At 37.1% G+C, this 23,562-nt stretch overlaps 1 protein-coding gene and 1 long non-coding RNA gene across 2 annotated transcripts in view; one reads left to right on the top strand and one right to left on the bottom strand.

Annotated features, from left to right (window-relative positions):
• Positions 1 to 5,978, bottom strand: part of LOC105258979 (tyrosine-protein phosphatase non-receptor type 23) — a 29,397-nt gene extending 23,419 nt beyond the window's left edge. Inside the window, exon 1 of the mRNA XM_011270614.3 lies at positions 5,961 to 5,978. The gene's annotated coding sequence lies outside the window, so the exon portion shown is untranslated. The remainder of the gene's footprint in view (positions 1 to 5,960) is intronic.
• Positions 5,979 to 8,468: 2,490 nt separating this feature from the next.
• The window catches only part of LOC105258982, a 136,395-nt gene continuing 121,301 nt past the window's right edge, over positions 8,469 to 23,562 (top strand). Inside the window, exons 1-2 of the long non-coding RNA XR_889785.3 lie at positions 8,469 to 8,744; positions 19,692 to 19,810. This is a non-coding gene — a long non-coding RNA (uncharacterized LOC105258982). The remainder of the gene's footprint in view (positions 8,745 to 19,691; positions 19,811 to 23,562) is intronic.

The following is a 23,562-nucleotide window of genomic DNA, read 5'->3' as shown; positions in this document are numbered from 1 at the left end:
GTTTCGCGAAAACTCGTTTTCTCCGACGCCCGGCAGTAATCTCGCGTGTAGGAATTAATAGATTAGCGAAGGGCACGTCTCCTCTTAATTCCATCCCATTACAGGCTCGGTTCCTTGCTGCGCGAGGCGGGCCCGGTCGATTACGAGCAGATAGCCGAAATCGCCGGGCAGCCGCGGAATTAGACCGAATTATCCCGCCGCGGGATGATCGGTCCGCGCAATTTCTCTCGGAATGACGGATACTGTTGTTGCCAACCAACAGCGCCACGATCTCTCGCAATTTTTATTTTTTTTTTTCTTACACCGTCTATTATTCGACAGATAGTGCGTGAAAATAAGCGACGTGGATCGTGTTCGCTGATATTCGATATAATTATCTTGTCGATGTTCACACAGAGATTGCGTTTTTACACAAGTATTTAATAAATGAAAATAATTGGCTTTTATTATTTATTGTTATTATAATGGTACTTGTGCGTTACATCTTCTCACAAATCTCTATTATATTTAATAATTGCTTTTCATATTTTCTAAAGTCTCATTTAAATTAGTGCGGAGAATTATATTCATTTCTTGAATCTGAATTTGATGAGACGATTTGATTTTTATGAGACGACTTATTGTTAAAGTATCGATGCTACTGTAAGAATAATTATTAATAAGCAAAGACTTTTCATACAAAGGCTTTGTAATATTATATGATTAAAGTATTATAATTAAATCATAAAATTATGAGTCTTTAAAGAAACAGCAATGTTAAAAGCAGTTTTAAGTTATATATACTTAGATCCTTCACACAAATCTTTTCTTTGTTGCGAAAAATATGGCTACTATTCGGACTGAAATTTCGGTAAAGATAGGTACGGTCGATCCTTTAATTTGAAATCCATCCTCGAGGCTACGGCGCTTTCGTAGATCCTCCGAAAATCTCGCAGAATGTTACAGACGGCTACCGGATAGTAGCGGCCATACACGAGTGTGCGAAAGGACTATGGAAGGGAAGAGTTTCGAGGGAGTAAATGACAGGCTTCGGTGGCCGCCTCGGGACTCGAGGATGATTGTTTTGATTAATTTCTCCCGTCATTCGGTAGCCAAAAGCCGCGCCGGCGGCGTATTCGCGAAAGACGAACCACTGTCATAAGCAGCATCCTTCGTTGATTTAAATAAGATTTTGAAAATTTAAATAAGATTTTGAAAAACGAGGAAAATTAAATATAATAGAGATTTATAATATAAATATCATTTTTTATAATAAAATCTATCAATTTTCATCCATGAGAAATACTTGTATGAAATATTACTTTCAAATACACCGCTGAATACACCATTAACAAAATTATTTATATTCTCACAAGAATACGCGAATATAGACTTAAAATCACGCATAGCTTTAACATATGGAAATTATTCCAATTTGATGACAGAAGCGAATGTGTGAGAAATATTTCACAGATGCAAAGGACAAAATGGATTTTAATACTCAGCGGGGATCCGTAGGATGCGTAAGGATCGTTCGATCGCGATAATTGCGCGATCGCCTTCCAAGAAAATTATCCTGGAAGTCACGGCGATCGAGGACGATCTCTAGTATAGTAATATTATGTTCGGTTATCAGGATCGTTATCGCGAGAGCGCGTTAAACGATTTCAAGTGCGCAGCGGGATGCCAGATTGTTTATTGACAATCATAAGTGGAAACGTGCGCGCCATTTTGCGAATTCGCAGGATCGAGTTAGTGCCGATGTGTGCATAGTGCGAAAATTGTCGCGGTTTTACCGCTTTATTTTTTTTCTCTTTATGCAAATCGATGCGCGCTGTACGAAGTATCTCTCCGCGCTCTTGACCATTTTCGAATCGGTGTATATTTCAAAATATAAGGAATTTATTAAATGATGTGTGTGTGTGTGATAAATAAAATTTTTAATTAGAATTCTAAAATTTAATTAAAGAAATCACATTTCTTCGTTGACAATTTTGATATCGATGATGTTATTTCAACGTGTTTGATTTAAGCAACATAAATGAAGGTTGATATGTAAATACTTTATAATAAGCGCAAAAACATGTTGGAGAGAAAAAGGGGGGAGGAAGATTTTAAAGCTGAATCGTATGCGGCAAAGAGAAAACTCTGAATCTGACGCATTGAAAAGAAGAGGAGAGATGCAAAGTAAAGGGCACAAAGTAACGCCGTCGAACACGTGAATGAGAAAAGAGCCGGTGTCTCTCGTAGAGGCAGGAGGTCCGAAATGGGCCAATAACTTTGTGAGATTATGTTCCTGGATATAAAGGGGACAGTGGTGTACCTTGCGTTACGACGCTAGTCGAATATCCCCTTCAGTTTCTTTGCTCCCTTAATATCTCTTTCTCTCTCTCCCTCTTTTTTCCCTACTCTTCTTACGACTTCACCTCTCTGATACACGACTGTCGTTCCTATTCAAATGCACGCCTCTGCAAACCGGAGATGATGGCTCTAACAAATCCAAGATATGATTCATGGCTCGACGATATCCTTCGTGAAGGACTATTCGGAGAGGGAAAGGCCGTAAAGGAAGCCGTCATACGACAGGTGATGTCGACGAGATGAGCGCGATCCTACCCGTTTGGTTTTTCTTTGTAATGCGTGTAACAGTTTGCGAATTATATTCTTTTATCTCATCATTATACGCTGGTTTCTTTTATCGGTTATATTATTATTAGTATATAATTATAACATAATTGATAATTTTTCCTCGTGAAATTTAAATCGACTAATAATAATAATAAGCAAATATTCATTCAATCTCTTGATTATTCTAATTTCGCATGTTGAAATAATGTATTTTTTTAAATATATTTTTGTCATAAAATTTTAATATCTCGTTACTTGAATTTCCTTTTCACGTATTTTATAATCACGTATTTTATATAACGGTTTCTCCCTTGAGGAAGTCCATCAGCGTTAAATGCTTTTTTCATCATGTTACGGCTTATACGATTATGATAAGTATGGTAATTCTGTCTCATTATATTAATTAAAAATAGCATTGATCAAAGTTAAATGTTTGCACGCGTCGGATTTTTCATTCTGCTCATACTATCGTCGGTCACCATGGGCGCGCACAGCGCGTTGCCGCTGCGAGCTCCTGTGGTGCTCACCGGGCTTCGACACCCACACGCCGTGTCGCCTTACCAAACACATAAATAAAACAAGAATCTCCCGAGAGCGTGTATTATTGTCCGTCGAAGCGTTCATTTCGGACAGAGTGAGAATTATTTGACTATCGTGCCCGTTGTTATGCTAATTGCGTTCCCGCCTTCTCCCTCTACTATTTTGCCACGGAACATCGGAATTTTGTCGGACTGCTCAATGGAGGAACTGGCCATTAAAGTATAATTGGATAAAATTATTCGGAATCTCTGTTCTCCCTACCACAGTGTTAGCGCGCGGCTGATCCTATATCTGCCTCGTGTTATTTTTTTCTGTTCATTTCGGTTTCGCATGGAGTATCATAATAGGACAAGATAACGAATCGCATGCAAAAAGTGGTAATCGCGAAGTGATTTTCGACATAATGTTTGTAGAAAATATTGCAATACAATTGCAATATTTTAATAAATTCAATATTGTTATGATAGATGTCCATTTGAGAAATATTAATATTGTACTTTGATATTAATATTGTTACGAATTTGCCAAGAATCTAAATAAAATAATCGAATAAATGCTTTCTTAATTTTTTTCACTCTTACAAATTAATTAATGTATTGCAAGTTTATTTTTAGATATTTTATGCAAAAAAATATTACCGTATTTTATAATTGGTTAAAAAGATAATTAGATAATAAATTAAGTTTGAAAAAAGTTTGCGTGACATTTTTGTAACACCATAAAGACTAGTAATTTGTCGGTCGATTTATGGTGACCTAACATTTCAGGCGAGTGACATGATGATTATTCAAGAAATCCTAAAAAAAAGCGTCTGAAAATTTTCGGTTGTCGACAACGACTCGATGAATATGAGAAAAGTCCCCACAGTTATTAAATTAAAATTATGATGACAGCGATTTAAAAAAGAGATTGCGCGACCAAAATGCCGAGGCAAATCATTGATCGACCGGAAATTAATAATAAATTAATGTTTATATCTCTTATCTTTCACAGTCACGAAAACTTCTCTTTTATGCGAAAATATAAAGTTATGGGTTTATAAGAAAATCATGAATGATTAATTTTTTTATTTTATACTATTATTTTTCTACTACTAAATATGATATTAAGAATATAGTTTCCGCAGTAATATCACGAATAATGATTATGTAGGATAGAGAAAATTCCACCTTAATCTCACATCTACATAAATTACTGTGCTTCTTTGCGCGCTGTCTGTTACTAATCCGCGAGTGACTTATGATCCCGGACGGGTTCGAAGGAATTCTAATCAACTAGCCGGACGTGCCTCTTAATAACGGGTCTGTCTTAATTAAATTAAAATTCCCATCGGGCCCCACTACGCGATCTCTTTCTCGGGGCGTGTCCAAGGAATCGACCGTCCGACCGACCCGACTTCTTCGACTGACTTTTGGAGACCGCATCTCGTACGAAACTACTCATGAGCGAGACCGAAATATGGATTTTATATAATATTTCAATAGAATATTTTGTTACTTAAATGTAAAAGTTTATATTATTTTTATACATTAAAAAATTGCAAGCAGCAATAAGTAGTATAGATATCTAAAAGAATAAGTTTTTTTCTTCCTTTTTCCAAATTTATAAATTAAAATTAAAAATAATAATTTTTTAATATAATAAAACACTATCATAGTCTCAATTTCTCTTCTTGCAATTCAAATGTAAGTTATTCACAGAATCTCAGAGAGAAACCTCGAACGAAACGGATAAACGAAATTCAGCGGTCAATAATTAATCCATCCACGGCAATTCGACTGTCCCATCCTGATTTGTATCGTCCCCGCCCTCGAGCAGCTGATCCGGGGTGCATGAAACCACGATATTCTCACATCCACCAAGCATAATATTACCATTCTTTATTCGTTAACGATCGGCAGCTAGTCGACTGTTTTACCGAACAGATCACGTTCTTTTTTTGTACTCTTCTGAGGTCTCTTTCGTCTTTCTTTCTTCGTTCTCAATTTATTACGAAAACTTTTCCCGCGATAGTCCCTCGCGCGCCCTCATTCGATATTCATAAAGCGATGGACCCTTCGAGTGCCTCTTAATATTACACGACCGACGATATGAGACATTATCGTTGTCGTTCGCTGAACCGAAACATTTCGAATAAGCCCGTTCAAGTTAATTATCGTGAGATATGTATGATTCAATCGGGAGGATCGAATGCATAAACAGGCATGAATCGATACATTTGATGATCTTATAGTGATTAGTATGGTATGAGCATTGATGAATATTGATATAATTTCGACACGTATATGCTATATATTTGCGATAGTAATCGATTATATAGATATATGGATTATATGGATTAATGTACAAGAATCAACATATTATTTCCTTTATAAATCATAAATTGGGAAATAGACTGAATATCCGAATATCTTTTTTTGCTTTCTGTTCAGTCTTTTGTATATAATTGTTATTTTGTGACACACTCTCTTTTTTATAAATTTATTATTTTCCTAGGTAAAAATAATAAAATAATATTTTAACAATCTTTATACTTAATTGAATAAATATCTCATTGGACGAATTAAATTAGAGTAAATGTGTAAATTATAATTACTACTAAATGATTAAAAATGAAAAACAAATGTCATTTAAATATATATATTAAATATTTTACGTATTTCAAAACAAGAATATTTTGTATATGCATAATATTACATAATTACATAAAAATATAAAATAGATTACTATCACAAAGATAAACAGACAATTAATTTTGCAAATAATTTTAACAAGTAATACATAATAAAATAACAAAATTCTAAATTACTCACTTTGTGGTTATTCCGCCGGATGCCTCTCTGGATATCCGTCTCTTTCCTTCATGTTTGTCCTTTCCTTCATGGCACTCATTCACTATTAATTACAATCGGACGCGCAATAATTAAGCACAATATGACAATCGTTTGGAACTTTGCACAGCACTCCCGATAATAAATCGCACACGATAGGTATTTTATTATCATATATTGCGATATGAGAACAATATAATGGCACAAAGCCTCTATGAGACTCTTAGTTTCTAAAAGTCATGCAATCGCGACTATAATTTTGATTGATTAATTTTTAAAATAAACAATACGCAAAAATATTATGACAGCTGCTATTTATTAAAGCAATATTATGCATGAAAGTTACATAATGTTGATAACAAATTACTTGTTAATAATACGTTGTTAAACATACGTTCTCGTTTGAGAAAACCGTTATTATTTTCATTATAACAAAAATGAATGTACACGCACCGGCAGAAATGGTGTTCCGGTATGTATGTGCGAATGGTCGACGTCATACGCACACAAAGCGCACATGTACGTGAGCCAAGAATTTATTCTTTATTAAATTTTATCTTTTTATATATAATTTAATTATTATTTAATCTAACAATGAATGCCGACCTTTAGTGCGCGCGATTAAGCCGCATTTCTTAAAGAAAGAAATGAAAAATATAACGATATTAAAGCACACGAGACACGTATAGAAACAGCGCGGTGTCCCGAGCGGGAGCGAGAGAGACGGCTATCGGATACCTCTAACACGGTATCACATCTTACAGTGCTTTGTCTTTCGCTCTTGTGCCGTGCGCGAAGGACGCAACATCGGAATGCCCCCCACTACTCCACCCCCACTTATTCTCTCGCTGCCCGGCTTGCGTACATGTGCGTTTCGTTTGTGTGAGTGTGACGTCAGTGAACGTCACAAGTATACCGAGACACCATTCCTACCGGTGCGTATTACAGTATTACAAGCAAAATTAGTTTTATAGAATGTAATTTTCGAAAATACGTCGTACTTTGTTGATTATTCGCACGATAAATTTCGATCGAGTAAATCACATAAAATACGCTACTAATAAATCATGGATGTATAAATTATTACTACACGATTGAAAGACATATTAAAGCATGATTCGATATTCTCTCGATAACGTATCCAATTAAACGCGTCTCGAGTCGAGATCAATCTGTAATGTATTCGCGTGTGTTTTATTAATGATAGAATCAGAAATGACATGTGCGATTTCACATTCTTGTACCGCGCGATGAATAGGCGAAAAATTCAAAATACGAAATAAAGTGTATCTGTAAAGAAAACTAGTTTTATATAAAACTGGATAGAATTACGATCGGAAAAAAAAACTCCGAAAATAAAATTTTATTGATCAATGACGTATAAAACTTCTACGTATAAAGACAGAGTAACAACAATTCTTTTAGTTTTCTACACATCGGTCCTTGTCCTTCTCTTTCGATTTATATTAATAATAAAATACATGCATACATATTTTACGAAATGACAATGAATAAACTGCGATTAGTACGCTGATATACAATCAAACTGATACAGTGTATCAAATAAGTATTTGCACATCCAGTTCTTACAATAATTTTATTCAAAGGAATAATATGTGAATACAAATTGTGTCCATAAGTAGCTTATTACATACAGAGATGATATATTATTACAGAATTCTTAATTATATGTCATAACAAAGTAATGTCCAAAAAAATGAAAATTCTGTACCAACGTATCATCTCTATATGTAATAAGCTTATAGATATAATTCGCATACATATATTATTTCTTTGAATAAAGTTACTGTAAGAAAATTGGCTGTGCAAATACTTATTCGATCCACTGTATATACGATTTAGTACACTGGTATGTGGCCTTGATTGGTATGCGATCTACAGCGCGCTACTGTTTACATATCGACGCGACCTTGTTAGTCGTATCACGGCGCTCGAGCAGGCAGGCAGACAGCGCGAGACGCTCTATTATGTCGTTATATTATTTTCCCAATCGCGAAAAATACTGCAAAATACAAAATTATTCGCTATAATCATTATAATTAGTAATTATTAGCTCGCGTGATTGATAAATTCCCGATAATCGACATGTAAAAATATTATAGTAATAGCTATTTATCGAAGCATGTATTTGGCGATATATCCGTGAATTTTTCACGTATTTCTTACGCGATATTGGAAGTAAAATTTTGTCGATGTCATTTCCGATTAATAAAATGTCGTGATTTACAAAACAGATTGATTCAAATGGCAAGAATAATTAAGTATTTTTAAATATCCTGTTTTTTAACTAGTATATTTATTCAATCTCCCGTTTTAATGCAAAATAATAATTTAAATGGAAACTTATACAATTCGTTATCGACAAGTAGTAATTCATTATTCAACATTTTGCGTTGCGATATCTCATGAAATATATACTTCGATGGTCGTAATATTTTTTTTTAGGTATCATTTATCGTGAAATTAATTAACATTGTGCCGCGAGTGACACATGAATTTGGTCGCGATTTTTTAACCAAATCATAGTTTTGAACCATAATTTGTTTTCCCGTCGCAATATATATAATAAAATACGTCTTGCGTAATAAGTTTATCGGGAGTGCCGTGTAATATTAAAACAATTATGCCAATTATCGTGTGTGCGAACGTAATTAATCGTGAGTGAGTGCCACGAAAAAGTGAGAAAAAAGGACAAACACACGAGGAGGAGGAGGAGACATCGGCCAACAATGGAGCAATTATAAAGTAAGTTATTTATAGTTTTATTAATTTATTCTTAATATTTGCTATTCTCTGTTATATTATTCATTATGCAAAATCGAATTTGCAATAACGAAATAGCAGATACATTATCTGCATTATCTACATTATTTATTACGATAAAGATTGCGCAATAGAATAGGTGCATAATGTAATGTATAAAACCCACATATTTATATTTAATATAATTGTAAAATAATCTGTAATCCAAATTCTTTTTTAAATAATACTTATATATTACATTATCATCCAGCCATTGAAATATTAATTTCCGATATTGCAACATAAGTACTAGATTATAATGCGAATATTACCACGACATCGGGTAAATGTTCGCGAATAATTCGCGGCGATTATTCCGTCGAAATTCCCGTCGTCGCACGTTCAATGCGTATTTACAGAAAACGTCATTCCGTAGCACTCTTTATCGTCGTTTTCGTGCTCCGGGTTGAAACGAAGCGGGGCCCCCCGTGGCGCATCGCGAATAGGTTCTAAAAAAACGACAGGATGGCGGGACGTGGGTTCCTACCGTTAACATCCGACTTTATGGCACATCCTGGTCGCGCGAGGCGTGCACCTCGCGGGGCCTGATACACACAAGGCCCCCGTAATTTGATAATATAGGGTTATAGTGGCGCCAAGCTGGGCCGTTTAAATTCATAACATTGTTTATTCCTATTAGACCGACCTATTGGATCCGTTCCGCGCGATATTTCATCTCGGGCCCGGGCCCAGACTCGAGCCGTACGACGCATTTTTACTTCGATCTCATCGATGCCGGCCGTATTGGTCATGCACCGGTGACGTTATTGCGGACGTCTCTTGGGGGTTATCCGAGGAACAGAATATTGTGATTACGGCTAAGAAAAGAAAGACACTCTCAAAGAGAAAAATGCAAGCGGTGATAAAAATTAATTTATTGAATTGCGCGCTTTCGTCAGGACAGATTATAAGGGCGATGTCATTGCCGATGACTTTTATGGAGAATGATTCTCTCTCTGGAGAAGATTAGACAGTAAAAACGTCACAACTATAAATCAAAGAAGCTATAGGTTTTTCGCTGGTAAATGATGTTTTTAGGAATTTCATTCTAAAAAATTATAAATATGAAGCAGCAAAAGAAATCGTTTTATCTATTTATGCATTTTGAGATAGTTCTCTAATTTATAAGTTGTTAAAAATTTGAAAATTTTGGAATATTGCGTTTTTAAGATGGCACTCTATTTTAATTTCGAATATTTTTTTTTAACGTCAAATATTTTGTTTTAATTCTAATGTTACATATTTAAAAAATGCGACGATTAATCAAAATTTTACGGAATAACAAATCGCATTATACATTGATTAAAGAATTCAATTAAAGTAGCGATAATTGTAATACATTTTAAGTATGTATTTTACATCCATTTATAATACGGATCATTAAAATTGAATCTGTGCCTTTTACATTGATGTTGTCTAATTCTTTATTCATCTTTCATCATTTTCAGTTTTTCAAAATTTATCAACTGCTCAGTGAAAAAATTAATTTTAAATATATTATTACATTTTAGAAATATATTGTAAATTCTCAGATTACACTAAATATGAGCAGAATAATGTCGTACAGCAAGTACATTTTAAAGTGATTAGCTCACGGAATATTATGGAAAAATTAACTCCAAGAAAAGCTGTCGTTCAGATTAAGTATAAAGATTTAATATAATATTTAATAATTCCGTATTAACTTTAATTTTTATAACTTCCATTTATATAGTAGTTTCATTCACATAACTTGCGCGTGATATCTTTTAGACAGTAATGTAAACTATAACTTTACGGGAAAACTTTGCGAAATCAATCAAGTTTATCGACGATAATATTCCATAATTTTGTAAAATTTTAATTTTTTATTCATAATAAATTAATGCTAAGAGACAAAAGTGTTATGCGATTCCGAGGATGGGAAGTACGCTTTAAACATTGAATATACCAGACTCACATTCACTTATTACGTCGTTGCATCGCGCGAAACGTTTAACATTCATGTCCGCGCGATAGACACCGCAATACAAGAATTCGCTGTTTCCTCTCTCGCTCTCGAAATTGCTAAAACGCCTAGGCATCATTTTAACCTGTTTATGAGCGCGCGGTGCTCGCTCTTCGAGGTCTCTCTCTCTTTCTGTCTTTCTCTCTTTCCACGCGCGCCGCATCCTTGTTGCTCCTACCCTGCTGTCAGCGAGAACGTGAAATATCGTCCTGCCCAACTAGCATCCAATAATTAGTTTACTCCTCATTACGGCTGGCCCGCGTTATTAGGAGGCCCCGCGATCGTGGGAGGGAGCGGTAAAGAGCAAGGGGGGAAAGAGGGGAGAGAACGACGTGGCCGGTAAAGGGAGATGCGAGGGGGTCGAGCTCGGAATTAACTGGACGTTTAGGGGTTACTCGACTGGTCAAAGTTACGGCCACGCCCGTTTGGTTAAGCAATTCCGTTTTTACCTGGCTGGCGCAGCTAGTTCGAATACTTTGTGAGGCCACCTATCACCCCTGTTTCGTGAACGCGCTGGCGGGGGAGAGAGGGAGATTGGTCTCATCATACATCTCCTTCTTTCTTCATTCAAACGTCTCTACCGAAGAGAGTTGGATGAAGAAGAAGCGGGATAACAATGTGGCGCAGTGGAAAAAAGAGCAAACTATTAAATAAAAAATAGTGAAATTATACGAGATTCATTTTTAGTGATATGTAAAATGGAATAAAAATGCATTGAAAACTTTACTCTATCTTATGATGCCGATCAAAATTTATTTTTAATTTCATGTATAATTGTCAAAACTAAATTTTTACTTACAATAATTATTTTCGTCTTTCTCTCTCTCTGTCTTTCTCTGTTTTTGTATTTACATTATATTGTTGGAAAAATGATTCGTTTTGTGTTGCAAATACTTAAAAATATTCACGTCAACAAACAAGTTTGATGAACTACACAAGTTCATCATTACACATAGTGTACATGTGTTAAATAATAAAAAGGAGAAAGCGAAGAGAGAAAAAGAAAGAGAAAGATCACAAAGAGAATCGGATCTGAAGATGGAGAAAACAGAGAGAAGGAGTGGAAAGATACAGAGGAAGAAGAGAGAGATAAGTTAACGTGCTCGCGCACGGGGTTATCTTTGATCTTAACCAGGGATCCGGGGGTGAGAAGGAGGGATCTCTCCGCAGGAGGACGCAATAGCGAACGTAATGAACAACTGGGGAGGAAAGAGAGGAGGAGAAAGAAGACAGAGACTCTCGTAGAAGGAGGTACGATGCGCGGGAGCCATCTCTGTTAATCACCGCGTAATTACCGCTCCAATTATCAGATACAGAGATAGAAGTGCGGAGGGGCACGAGGAGAAAGAGGAGGAGGCGGGGGAATCAGCCGGCTTCGGGAATCTGTTAGCAGCGTGATCCGGTTTATTCTTGGGGCTCGTCATATCTGGCGAACGGGCTGGTTACATGTCGATCTCAATCGCTTCGCGAGATTGGTAACCGCCACGAGAAAGTGTCAATTACTCGGTGTACGAAATATGTCTTGCAATATCTCGTTTGGAAAATTAAACGACCTTGCGTCTCTTGAAAACTGCGTTCATCCGTATTCGATGATGTTTAATCGAGGATACATGATTAGCGATAGCATCTCTGTTTCTGAATTGTGCAAACGAGAGAATACAATTTTAAATATTTTAAATATAAATTTGAATTTCGTGGATTTTTTGTAGAATATATTAAATTCAAATTATGTCAGATTATATCTTTGTCAAAGATATATAATATAAATCAATTAATTTAATATATATTTGACATAATCTGACATAATTTGAATTTAATATATTCTACATATTAGATTAATTGATTTAATATATAGAATATATTAAATCAATTAATCTAATATGTAGAATATATTAAATTCAAATTATGTCAGATTATGTCAAATTATATCTTTGATTAAAATGAGACTTTCATTATAATATCTTCCGGAAATTCTAGAGAAATGTGGAGAAAAAAATTTTAAATATGAATACTGGCAATCTCTTATTAGATATTTAAGAAACTGTAACACCCTTTTTTTTACAAATTATTGTTATAAAACGCATTTTTTCGCGCCACCAATATTTTCAAATCTAAATAACCGTCGAATATTAAAGTCAAGAATTATGCGCGAATTTTCGAGATGACGCGAATCTCGATCCGCGAATTTGCCGTCAACCATAATACGCGCAAAATCCTTTTTTTCTCCACACGTATCTCGCGCTTGTGGTTGCATAGGGGCGGGACAATACTTGTCCAGCTGCTGGTAGGTTGAACAGGGCGTTACCCGACATTCTTCGGTAAATTAACTTAGCGGGCGGCTGCAACGCGCCGGTAAGCGCGGCGCGTCTCCCGCCAAATATTCATTTAAAAAGGTAAATGCAATTTTGCCGTTTTACGTGATTGAGATAATGCCCTCCGATTAATGGACCCTCGCCTCTCTGCCCCCGCCGAAGTGCCAGGCTGATCTCCTCGAGCTTCTCTCTCTCCTCCTACCTCCCTTCATTCTTATCCTTCAACCCTTTCTTTCTTCTCCCCTTTCGCCTCTCCTCCTTTTCTTCATCCATATTCCTCCGCCTTCTCCTACGGTAGCAAACGGGTCATTACCGAAATTCAAGCCCATCCCACGAAAGATCACGGCGGAATAAAACCAGCAGTTCAATTTTCTGCAGGTGAACCAATGTTAAAAATACATGGTACCGTGAAACTTTGAACTTTGCACACGTGTTTTAACGATCTGGTACTCGAGAAATTAGTGTTTAATTCAATTTATCTGTAAATCTTGCGATATATATAATGAGAATGAATATTTATTAACTGAAAATGAATATTCATCTCTCCTCCGAAATCAGGCTAAAATAATTGCATGCAAGAATAATTTCGTATTAGAGGAAATTTCTCTGAAGAAATTTAATTTTTTCACGCAGAGAAAAAGAGAGAAAGAGAGAGATTGACAAAGTCCGATAAATATGATTTAAAAAATTGTATATTCTGCTTAAAATCAGGATAATTCGATTTGAGCAGTGAAATTTCTTTATGGATAGAGAGAGAGAAAGATTTATTATTATGGGAAGCGACGAGAGCGAAGAATCTCGAATAGATAGTGGCATAATGTTATCCCTCACGAACTTTTCAATCCCTGTCAAAGAGGATGATCACAAAGAAGCCCGGACTGAACATTTCGCAGAGATCGTACATCATCGCGCAACACTTGTCCGCCTATCCGGTCGCGCCATTTGGGTTTAAATCAAATTTACTAATTAACACCATTTACCGGTATCTATAGCGAGCGACGCGCTGTCCGTGACTCCCCGAGCTCTTTTTTTTTTTTTTTTCGTCTTCTCCTCAACGTCGGTACGTGTTATTGATGATGCTCGTTAAAGAGTTCTCTCACGTGGCGGCGGGCACTTCTTCTTCGTCTCCGCCGTCTTTGGTGCCCTCCGTCCCTTCCTCATCCTTCCCTCCCCCCCCTCTTCCCTCCCCTTTCTCTCTCTCTTTCACTATCCAACCGCCATTTCAGGCCCCCAACTTCTGGACACCCTCGATCCATTCTCGCAGCACTCAGCGTGGCTGCCGCGAGACATTAGTCATCGACAATCAAGATGAATTCACTCTTAAACAATGACGCTTAATTTCAAGAAGCCACTGGCGGACAATGTTCAAATTAGACTGGCTTCCCGATTCGAGAGCGCCGCGAATCATTCGCCGTCGTCGTGATGAATGACTTTGAATCGTTGAAGAAGTTTGAAATCATTTACCTTGAAAATACATCTCGACCAGCTCGGAACGATGCATCATATTACGCGATATCGACAACAATCGTCGCTAAGTCTTTGCAGCGATCATATAAATGATATTGCGCTCGAATCCTTTGCTACCGATCCTAAATCGCAATCTCGTAAAATCAATAAAATTATAGAGACAACGATTATTTAGAAAAATTGATTTATCACACGGAAATTATCAAATTGTTTTACTCGACGTATAAATTACCGTATTATTTAAGATTGCTCGCTTTAGACCGAAGGGAAATGCGTTTAATTGATTTTTAATTTAATTAATTAATCCATTAATAAATTAAATATCCATTAATAAATTAAATATTTAATTCCTCTAATATATTCCATTGATAAATTAAATATTCAATTCCTCTAACATAAATATCAAACAAAAAGGATCGGCGTCATCAATGAGACGGACGCGAACGTTGTCACGATATTTACACGATATTTCGGACGCGTCCGCTTCGCGGTGACTCGCTGACATATGTCCGATTCTCTCACGTTATTACCGCGATTGTTGGATGTGCGCGCGTGGAAAGACGTCGGTGAGGAACGCTTTTACGGTACGTCGCGCATTATCACGTAAGGTAAGGCGACACCGCAATTCTACTCAAGGCGGCACTGACGGGCAAACGCGCAAATTACCATCGCGATTGCGGGTTTACGGCTAATAACGGCAACGCTACGCGGCGAATTGCAAACAAGGACGCGGTGTGGAAGGAACCTCGCGGTGGAGAAGGTGCAATCACTCTTTCCCACCGAGGGCGTAAACCGCAGGTGTGAACGACACCGCAGGCGGGGATGTTTTCCTGCGCGATTGCGTAAAATGGTGTGTTTGCATTCCGTCGACTCTCTCGGTTCTGTTATTTCAGAAAGGGTTATCCTTTTATTCAATTTCTTCGATATTAATCCCCGTTACTATTAGCTTCCCTGTGTGCATAATAATTTATCTCTGGGAAGCGCATACATTATATCGAATACGATAAAAATATTATTATATTTTGTATTTGATCTCGCGATTTTACGATTCCCGTCTGCAATTTATCATCCAATTCATCTTTATTGTACGCCTGTGTCTTATATCGCGAATTTACATAAAATTATGAAATCCTATTAATTATTCATGCATTTGGAAATCCAATTTGACTTGAAACCTTCGCATAAATTTCGGCTGTGAGATAATGCAGCGCCAACTAATATCACGATGACAAACACGCCGAGTGCGAGAGGTAAAGTGTCCCTTCCCTTCTCCCTTCCCAAAGGTAAATTTTAATGCTCGCTAAAGCAGCGAGCTGCAACGAAAGTCAAATTTATATATAAAGACCAAGCCGCCATTCTTCCCGAATCAGAGGGATCCGTGGGCGTTCGTCGCCGAGGAAGAAAGGAAAAGTCAAGAATCTCTATCTCGGTGTGTGTCATATGTAAAACTTTATCGCGTGTACACATATAGTACACCCACAATAAGATGCGCGCATCCACCGATACCAGCCGCGAATGCAAATGACGCGAGACGCCTCGGTGGAATTATATCATTACTTCCCCGGGGCCCTCTCTCTCTCTCGACGCGGCCGTGCCCGCGCTTTTTTTTAAATGAGGAAATAAATTAAGACGTAATGGGCTTAATAAGGCTCCGACCGGATGGCATTCCGCGACCGTGCCAGTAACTAATGACGGCGTTTGCGCGTTTTATGCCATGTCCGGGGAGCAACGGGCACCGAACGAAGGGTCCAGGTCCCGAAAGTCCCGATCCGGGTCTCCTCCCTCCTCCCCTCCTTCTTCGATTAATGTCCCGCGCGCGCGCGCGCGAATCCACGCAAATTGAATCGAACCTCTTTCCGAAGCGAATTAATGCGGCCATATACCAATCAGCGCGATCAGTGGAATGGAATGGAATATTATCGGATGATTGTAAAAAAAATCTGATAGCCTCTCGTCGATGTTATCGCGTGATTGTGAAAAATAATTTCGCGCGTATGCTTTGTGCTTTCTGTTACGTACGAAAAAGACATTACTACGAATCACGTAAATGTTGTTAAAGTATTGGAAAATAATTTATTATTGTTGTATTTTACTAATTTACTATTTACAAATCATAATTTTTAATACAAGAATAATCTAATTTCACTTATATAGCTCGCGCCTTGAATTATATTTTATCTAGATTTATAAAAGAGAAATGTGTCTCTCTTTTTTCAACATGGTTTTTGTGTAAATTGAACAATTCTTTATTGTAATTATCTCTAAAGTAATGTTAGCTTTATTTTATCCATGATATATAAATTTATTTCAAGGAAATCTGACTAATTTTATAAATGGACGGAATGAAATTGCTGTCTTCGAGTTTTGAAAAAATGATGCTCTATAAATATTGCAGAAAAATGCAAAAGAAAAATTAATTTCTTTACGTGTTTATTTTTTTAATTAAAATGATGAGAAAGTTTTATGAACATAATGCTTATAATTAAAGATAATTCACGTTTCTCGCGTGCCTGTTTTGATGTACATTGACATTATTGATACATTCTATCGATAAATTCACGACAGCGTATTAAATTCTCTCTCTTCATCAATACGATCGTAAAGAAAGCTGGGGGTTAACATTACGCGCAATTTACGACGTGTCGATGATAGCCCTTAGGGGAGCGATGAATGATTGGTGAAAAGTAATACGACGGTAACGATATATTATGATCCAATAACAATTTTTTTTGCTTACCTTGGCACCGCGAGTACAACTCCAGAATCCCTCGAATCCATGATTTCTGAAAATGTCGGAGACGAATCCTCGTAAAACGATGATATCATAGTTTCTTGAATCACTCTTTTAATTATCCTCACTAGGTTAAGTTATGTTCAGTTAGGTTAAGTTGGGTTCACTTTTGCACCTTCCCGAATTTTCATACTCCTGATTTATGACGTGTTGATGTACATGCAATAAAAAGATGACACACTCTCGATAAACACATGATAAAAAGATCACACTCAAGATCGAATCCGTGATTTGCGCGAAAATGACGGTCCCCCGAGGACACGAGACCTCATTAAAGAGGCGCGAAAAAGTTCACTGTCGTACGTTAAATCGCGATACCGCTAGTTGCTCTTTTAATTATCGCGTCCGCCGCTAGATGTTCGTCACGTCCGCTGTTAAATGCTCGTCACATCCGTCGTTCCTGAATTCTTGCGCAATTTACAGGGTGTCGATGCGCAACGAGATAACCGAATTGCTCGCCGCCAGATTGAATCCGCGAATTGTAATTTACGAAAATGATGGCGGATCGGATATCGAATTCTCGTTAAGCCGTAAAACCTTCTCGTCTCGTAAATTTTAGCGGCGTGAGAGACATTCTGGTCTTTTCTCAAATTATCGCGCGAATTTACGCGGCTTGTCATCTACTCGTCACTGACGTTACGGATGATTGACTAATTAAGGATATCTTTATTATTATTAGCATATCTTTATTATTATTAAATAGCAAGTAAAATGTACACAAAGTATATGTGCATACCTGCTGCGCGTCACTTTTTAACGATGAATATTTACAATTAATCTGATGGATTTCGGAAGCTTCCTTGTCGTTATTTCCGAATCGCGATAAACGATGTCTACAGTGATTGCGATTTTAAATATCTGAAGCATAGACTACTTACATTCTATGCGAATATATCAATGCGATAAAAGAGAGGGTAATAATTAGGTCAATATTACATTTGTCATACGACAAATTTTTTAAGCATATTGATTGGCTGCAGGACAGTAATTTTTTAGTAATTTCCTACCCAACCAATCAACGTGTTTAAATAATTTGTCGACAAATGTAAGATCAGTCTTACTCTTTCTCTTTCTATCAGAAGTAGAGGAAGCACAAACATTTTTTCACTCTACGAATATTAAAAGAAGATGGTGAAAATTGAGCGAGTTGACAGGTTTGCTTCTCATAATTGTAATTTACGAAAACTTTCACAAATGTATGAGGCAATTTTGTACAAAAAAAAACTCCAAGTACGCGGAGTCACTCAGTTGGTACCCCTAGTATCGCGAGTCAAGTGAACTAGACGACGCTGTCTATCCACCTATCAGCTATCGGCGTTGCATCGTGACGTAATTCAAATTTTTCTTGAGATAACTCAAGTTTTCTTCGCGCGTAGACGGATGTCGGATGCATCGCACGATTCGGGGAGCGATTGCCGTGTTTCTCGCGCGATTTATTCGTCCGATACGTGTCTTCGGGAGTGCGGAATGTCGGGAGTAACGTATAAAATCACGGGGGTTATCGTATTGCGTTAATTCGTATCCACGAGTGGTTAAATGTGGAAACAAAGAAGTGGACGGAGCGGGGCAATGGCAGTCGACCGTTAAGCAAAGAGAACCTTGCCCCTTTCTTCATGGATCTTTAGAATCGTACATATATCACGAATCGGTGAGTGTGCTAAAGGAAAAAAAATTCATTTTTAATTCATTACCGATTAAAATTATACAATAATTATTCAATAACTCACACAATAACTTCCCATACAGCACAGAATATTTCAGTAATATTGCAATATTGCTGCAATGTTACAACAATATTAATAATATTGCTACAATATTCCGTGCTGTATGAGCTAGTTATTATTATTAGTTATTATTATTATTATTATTAATTATTATTATTTATACAATAACTTTAGTTTATACACTGAAAAAAAAACTTGGTTGAAAAAGTCAAAATTTGTTTTGCCCAACTAAATATATTGTCCGATACGTTCAAATAAATATAACTAAAATATTCCGAAATAATTTGTTGATGTAAAAAAAGCTTATTCAAATCATCAAAACAGAGAGTTCAGTACAACAATGTACAGTTACTACAACAGAATATTTTTTTGGCAATATTCAACAAAATTTTTTTTTCAGTGTATATATATATATATATATATATATATATATATATATATATATAATTCGAATTTCTAAGAAATCTAATATTATTCGATCGCAAATTATGTAAAGATTATTAATCGATTATATTTTCCAACGGTTCGAAGCAATGGAAGAATTAACGGTGATGCGACAGTCGTCCATTAGAAAAAGAGCTCCGATATAAGTACCTCTTCTCATTCCAGAAGTACGACGGTTTCCGCTTATGGTGCAAATTGGATAGAGGCAGTTTATGATTGCGACGAAGGAGAGCAGCGGAGAAGGACAGAGGAGGAGAGAGATCGTGAGATAGCGGACAGATCAGGTGAGATTGTTACACGCGCAGGTGGACAAATTATCTCTATGATACGGCTTCTCTCTTCTATCGTTTGATTCCTCCCTCTCTCTCTCTCTCTCTCTCTCTCTCTCTCTCTCTCTCTCTCTCTCTCTCTTTCTCTCTCTTGTTCGCTCGTCCCGTCTTCTCTCAAGGTTTCGAAGCGAGCGACGATGTCGATGAGCGCATTTATATAATGGCGCAGCGCGGTTTGCTTCTTGTGAAAGAGGAGAAACGATCCTTCCAAGTTCCTCGGGAAGGAATGATGAAGAGAGAAAGAGAGCGAGAAAAGGGGGAAGAAGAGAGGTAAAGATTGAAAGAGACGGCGCGAGAGCAATGTTACCAAGTACAAATGGAAGGTACAGAACGATGCGAGCCGCGATGAGAGGGGCTGGAGAAGGGATAAGGACGAGGACGGGCGAAGGGTGGAGGCGAGGAAGAACAAGGGTGAGGAAGAAGGAAACGAGTGGTCTCTCTATGCGCGGATCCATCGGGGAAGGTGGATATTCCGCGTGGATACACCCGGGGATATACGGGAGGCCGCGCGGCGGTGTAAATGCAATCAAGAGGGCCTCAATTAGACCGTCACGCCGTACATCCCTCATCTCGGAGTCTTCGGCTTCTCTGCCTCCCTCCCTCCTTCCCTCGCTTTCTCTTTCTTTCTCTCTTTCCTTCTCTCTCGTCTTTTCTTCCCCCCCTATGCCTCCGACCCCATCGTCAATTTTGTCTTCTTCTGGATCTCGAAGCAGGGGAAGGCGTTGGGTCTTATTACGAGATAAGCGGCCGGAGAATTCGGTAGAGATGCGCATGTGTTTGTGGATACGTCGAGAAACGCGTCTGATGACTCTTAAAGCGTATGAATTTATACATGTATGAAAACACCCGTGTGCGCATAATATAATTATGCGTGTAGAATGAGTTTTATAATCTTTTCCAAAGTGAAAAATCTGGAATCTATAAAAGCAACAGTATGTTTAAATTATCAATTGGATAATTTGATATTATCAAATCTTATATTTTATGTAAATTTTTATTTGAAATTTGTATAAATGATTACGCCGAACTGCGAGTGTTAATGAAAATATTGTTAAAGTAAAAAATTGGGTGTGCTATATCCAATTTTATCCAAATTTTAATTTAATGGAAAAGATTGATATGTATATTCAATATCAATTCGATTTTCGAATAGATATTTTCAGAATAGATATCTCTAAAAAATCTAAAATAATTATTATTACATAAATAAACAATATGTGTCATTCTTTCTTATTTTAAAGTTAAAAACTTGAAAAATAAAAACAATCTAATAATAGATCGTACATATGCGTCTTTTTATACTAATTTTAATATTAATAATTTTTTTTCAAATTATGAACGTTCTTTAAAATATCCAAAAACTACACGAATTTATTCGAGAATTGAATTTTTTTATATTTTTAATTTGATAATCACAAGGACTTAACCATAGTGCATAAAATGATTAAATTTTTTATTTTATTATAAAATATAATTTCATTATTAATTTAAAAAATAATATAATTAATACTATTTTAATTTATGCAAAAATTGATTTCTATTTTTCCTGCAATAATCAAATTATGTATCATTATTTTAAATCTACAATAGAGAGAGAATGACACACAATTTATAAAAGATAGTAAATCATGATTGCTTCTGCAAATTTATTTTTTTTTATAACCGCTCTCCTTCGCGATTTACAAAGATATTTACAATAAATACGAGATAAATTTACAATAAATGCGAGATAAATTTAAAATAACTCTTTTTTTATATTAAAAAAGCTTATATGATAAAGAGAAAATTTTTAAGATCATACGTCACCTCTTCAATATTAAGAATTTTTGTAAAATCGAATCTTCTTTGCCCTGTGGCAATGCTTATACCTGATATTCGCCTCGGTTTAACAAATTTTGTAACGAGTTATTAAAACTTGGCGGTCCATTCTGAGAGGTGGCGTGGCAGGATACGCGAAATCGAATGCCGTTGAACGAAGGAAGCCGGTGCCGGGAAGTTAAAGTGAAGGCTACGAGAGAGATCTTGGACGACCGGTTAATCTGCATCCATCGCGATGATAGGCGAGTACTGAGCGGCTCGCAGGGAGGAGGGGGAGGGGGAGGTTGTAAGGGGGACCTTCCACGTTAACCGAGTTAGTTACGAGGAACCCCATAATTAGGGATTGTTAACCGGATAAAGCCTTGCGCGTGCTGCGCGCGAGGATATGAAAGAGAAAGAGAGAGCGAGAGGTAGAGAGAGAGAAAGAGAGAAAAACGAGCAGCATTTAAATGAAGCGTTGCTCCTGAAACGTTGAATGCTCGATTCCGGATTAACGTAGTACCTTGAAGAGATCGATCTCGTTTTGACGTCATCGTGAATCGCTGTGCAAATCGCTGTGCAAATTGTCTTCACTTAACGGGAGATTATGTTACATTAAAAAAGATACTATTCTAAATGTCTAATCACAATTTTGAAATAAAACAGAAAATAGCTTCTTATCTAGCAAACGTTAAGATTTTTAATCGTACGATTTTTATCGCTCGAAAGTTTATCGAAATACATAGCACCTGTTCGACAAGCCAAGTTGTACGCGCATTTTCAAGATATCGTATTCCAAAAGAAGAAACGAGCGGTGACGTAAATAGATACGAGCCCATTGCCTTCATCACTTCGGTTATCATCGAAAAATCGGCCGGAGCGATAAGCGGCCACGGTAAACGAAAGGATAATCGACGCAAATTACGGTCCGGAATAGATCGGTAATACGCGAACGGAACGGCAAGATCGATCGTCGGGGGCGTGTCCCCTCTTCCTCCTGCGTGATCGATCCTCGATCACTCGGGCCGCGTCGTCGATCCCGCCGCTCGTCGATCGGTATGCAGAACACGCAGCTAACCCGATCCCGAATTCATCGTGTCGGCCTGGCCATTAGCAAATTACTACGGTGTAAACAGTATCGACGGTGCCTGGGGCGATCGGCGAATCGCGTACATATGCGCGTGCACATATCGCGAAGGGATGCTGGATGCGCAGGGATCGGGGGTTCGGCCAGTTAGTTAGTAACCGGTGATTACGGCGACGTTTTACACCGGCTCTAGCCACCTAATAACCATCCACATCGCGAAATGAATCGGCAGCTACCATCGTTTATGAGCCGCGCATCGATCCAAGTCGGCTTTTCTATCGGCTTACATTCGGAGATTGTTTTCAAGGTGATAAATTACTCCTCTTTTATTATAACGAAAAAATATCCCTCGAGTAAGACTGTACGATTAATATAGCTTTGAATTAACAAATTAGGCGTAGAAAGAAACTCGGAGAACCTAAATGAAATTTTATCAAGTCAAATTATGTAACGTAATTATATTTCATCTATCCTGTAAGAAACAGTCCTCGTTTCTATTTGCTATTATTTTTTTAACAAAGGCATTCTATGTATATGTATAATACATAAATAATATATAATAATCAGAGGAAATCTTTCATTCCATTTACGTATCTTGGTGCAATCGCAATTACGATATATACGAGCGATGTAGAGAATCGAAATATGTAATTTAAGCGTGCAGTTCGATACTCATTTAAGATTATCGCAAAGCACATAATAATGTTTCAGGTACATACGACGCGCTCGTAAAATAGCCTTGATATATCGAGATAAAAGCGGCCCCATAATTCCAAGCATTAACGTCCGATTCCTAATACCATTTCTCAATCAACCGCTGCTA

The sequence above is a fragment of the Camponotus floridanus genome, unplaced genomic scaffold, assembly GCF_003227725.1.
Source record: "Camponotus floridanus strain SB8 unplaced genomic scaffold, Cflo_v7.5 scaffold12, whole genome shotgun sequence".
NCBI lineage: Eukaryota > Metazoa > Arthropoda > Insecta > Hymenoptera > Formicidae > Camponotus > Camponotus floridanus.
The sequence above is the reverse complement of the archived record's forward strand: the minus strand, read 5'-3'. Positions and strand labels throughout refer to the sequence as shown.